This window comes from Diachasma alloeum, unplaced genomic scaffold, assembly GCF_001412515.2.
Source record: "Diachasma alloeum isolate Michigan unplaced genomic scaffold, Dall2.0 Dall_scaffold_00460, whole genome shotgun sequence".
Lineage (NCBI taxonomy): Eukaryota > Metazoa > Arthropoda > Insecta > Hymenoptera > Braconidae > Diachasma > Diachasma alloeum.
Genome location: NW_021680593.1, coordinates 137,221 through 140,468, shown reverse-complemented (window position 1 = coordinate 140,468; position 3,248 = coordinate 137,221). Strand labels below are relative to the sequence as shown.

General features: G+C 37.7%; 1 long non-coding RNA gene across 1 annotated transcript; it reads right to left on the bottom strand.

The window, feature by feature from the left end:
- Positions 1–934: 934 nt before the first annotated feature.
- On the bottom strand, positions 935–3,041 carry LOC107042417. The gene is made up of 2 exons (XR_001461160.1): positions 2,748–3,041; positions 935–1,118 (listed from the first exon to the last, which is right to left on the bottom strand). It is a non-coding gene; the product is annotated as an uncharacterized LOC107042417 (long non-coding RNA).
- Between the last annotated feature and the right edge of the window lie 207 nt (positions 3,042–3,248).

Below are 3,248 nucleotides of genomic sequence, written 5' to 3'. Positions count from 1 at the left end.
AACCAGCTTAGAACTCCTAAACCTATTTCTAATCCTGTTTAGATTTAACTTGTTAATTTTTATAAGATGAAGATTTTTTTTCAATAATTATTCTACAAATATTTCAAAAACTATTGGGTTTGAAGGAAAATGTAAAAAAAACATGATTTCAAATATTGACAAAAGGAATATATCATCCTGTTTAGAAATGTTTTTGTGAGCAAGATTTGATCCTAATTTTTTTATAATTTTTTTCAGCCCGAAGTCCAGTATATTAAGAAAAATCTGTAAAGTCCTCCTTTGAGACCGCAAAGGTGACATTCCAGACACAATCGGAGGACTTTGCTCTTTTCCGAAAAGTCACCCTGATCGATCAAACCCAGAGTCAACTCCGAGTCAACTCTGGGTTTATAGGGAAAACCCAGTGAAGGAAGAAAAAAAGTCTGCGAAAGTTCCGTTAACCCATAGTGAACCCAGTGTTAACTCTGGGTTTAATCCATCAGAGCGGTCTCAAGGTGGGCTACATCTGCATGCAAGTCCACTGCATCTGCAATTGTTTTAATTTGGTGGAGAGACAGGGGAAGACACCAGAGGGAATAAGGACGCAACTGGTGGAGTGGCCCCCCTAAGGATCGCTGGACTGAGATCAATTACCTGCTGGTTGGTTTCGGTTAGGAGATCTGTCTCCTTGAGCATCCTCAATGTGGACAGCGTCCCAGAAAAAATCTTTTGCTCTTTCCCCCTGATAACACTCAAAATAATTGGGACACTGAACAGGATAAAAAAAATTCTTAATGTTCTATCACTTCCCACCACTTCTCTTCTGAAAGTCGATGCATGATCCATAATTTTCGAATATCGTTTATCAATCATGCTGTTCTAGTCGAGATTCAACAAATAATAATTGATTCTATGCGTAAAATATTAATGTTGAATGAATAATGAAAAAGAACACTTGATACGAAATGATTTTATTTACAAAATAAAGTACAGATTTTTCTATTAATTTCTAGTGTTAGTTTCTTTTTGGTCTGACCCTTGATTTTGTTCATAGGTCTCTCCTGCTTGAACTGCGCCTTCTTCATCAATTTTTTTTCTGCTGGTATTTGTTTTACTCCAACTCCACTTCTCCAATTTAGCTGAAAAGTCAAATGATTTCGTGAAATTTTGAGTTTGGGGAGAGGCTTTTTTTTTGGTAAGGTGATACAGAATTTTTCGTTGAGATTCATGAGGAATTGATGAAAAGAAATTTAATTAAAACAATTTTATCCCATGTTTTTTGGAATATCTTCGAAATTAGAGGGTTCAGAGACAATGTCGAAATATATTCTGTGGAGGTCATTACATTTTGTATAAAAAAGGTCTTCTGACATTTTGTTCTAAAATCACTCGTAATCGAGATAATTCAAATATTCCTGAAGGTTGATGAATTAGAAAAAATGAAAGAAAAATCGATTATATGTTCTCCTAAAATTACTGATTATCAACATAATTTAATCATCTATAAATGTTTTCGACAAAGAATGGCGATGAAAATTCGTAAATATCTATTGGAGCTACTCAAATAATCCTGGAATATCGTCCCCACTAACTGTAGCAAGCGTGAGCAGAAGACTTTGAAGTCATTGAAGACTTTCCTATTACCCGGAAAGCCTCGTTAATGGCTGCATATTTCGCATCATTCGGCATTCACAATTAGACAAATATTCCTCTCATTATCAGTTAGCTACAAGTGTTGATGATACTTAAATATCAACATTTCATTTGATTTTCTTTCATCCATTGTCTATTCAGGTTTAAAAGTAATAAATTGAATGACTATGAAATTCTAATTGAGAAAGAAAAAAAACTTCAAGAAATTTCGAATAATGTGCCCATTGAGCATTTTTTTCAATTGAAAATTTGTAGTGAATCGGCAAACTAGGATAATTACTACCCTGGTGGATCGATCGATGGCTACTCGATGGGGACTCGATAGGAGATCGACTAGTGCACTCGGTCGATGGTCGGTCGATCGTTCGTTGATCACTGGATAGATGGTTAGTCGATTGATGGTCGATCATTGGTTGATTGGTGGTCGATTGTTAGTCGATGATTAGTCGATTAACGGTCGATGGTCAATTGTTGGTCGATTGCTAGTCGATCATTGGTCGATCGTTATTTGATCGATAATCAACCAATCGAACAGCCATCGACTAGCACTTGACTGAGTGCTCAGCTCGACCCTCATATCGAGTGATCCATTAGGGTACGCATCTAGGGTCCGGTGTCGGTGGATATCTCGTGAGTGGGGACAGTTAAGACAAATTCCATGGAATTTTTTTTGTAGAGCGAAATGTGAGCTAAAAAAATCATGAAAATTTTGCGATTTCTCCTCATGTAGAAGATATTCATCACAGTGAAAACACCTCGGTAATCTACAAAAAAAAATTTATTCAGACGGGCATGAAACCTCATATCACGGACTAGATAACGAAAAAAAAGTTCGTCAGTCGGTGGCAGACAACTTTTCTGGCGATTTTGTTGTAATCTTTGACTTTGCTTCGGACTGCAAACACACAAACGCCAGAAAAGCTTTTCATGGCCTCAATGACAGAATCTACTATATAATTATTATAAATAGTATATTTCGTAACGAGCTAAAAAACATTTTTTCACGAGTTACAAACAATATTTTTCATCACAATGTGGCGGAAATTGGACTTTTAGGCACGCGGAGCGTGCCGAAAAGTTCACTTTTCGTCACAGCGTGATGAAAAAATACTTACATCCTATGACCATCAATACTCTCCCCCGATGGGGAGGGCGTTGTGGAGACTGCATTTTTCGTCAGCTCTTGGAGTCATGGGCATTCCCAAAACTCTTCGTTTCCCTCTGAAGCTCCTGAGAGGCGGAGTTCAATCTCGGCATTCTCTCAGGTGACTTTTGTGTGAAAACTTGGACCCCCGAACTATTGGCTACAAAAACTTCAATTCTCAGTGAACCTCGAATGTTTTCAGCTAATTCGACTTTACAGATTTTTCTTAAGGCCCGCATGGAGGGATTTTTTTCTGGAGTGGCGATTTTACGCCCCCCCACTTTGCGGTCAAAGCAAGAAGCTTTATCCGAACCATAGCTATGTCGGTAACTGCGGGAATGGCAGGAAACCAGGGTGACATATAAAAGTGGAGCTTGGAAGGGCCCCGCAATTTTTGTTTCTTATTCTCTTCGTGTTTATTTTTTCCGGTAGATGTTCTCATGTTTCCCATGAAGTTTTCGAGAAATATTTC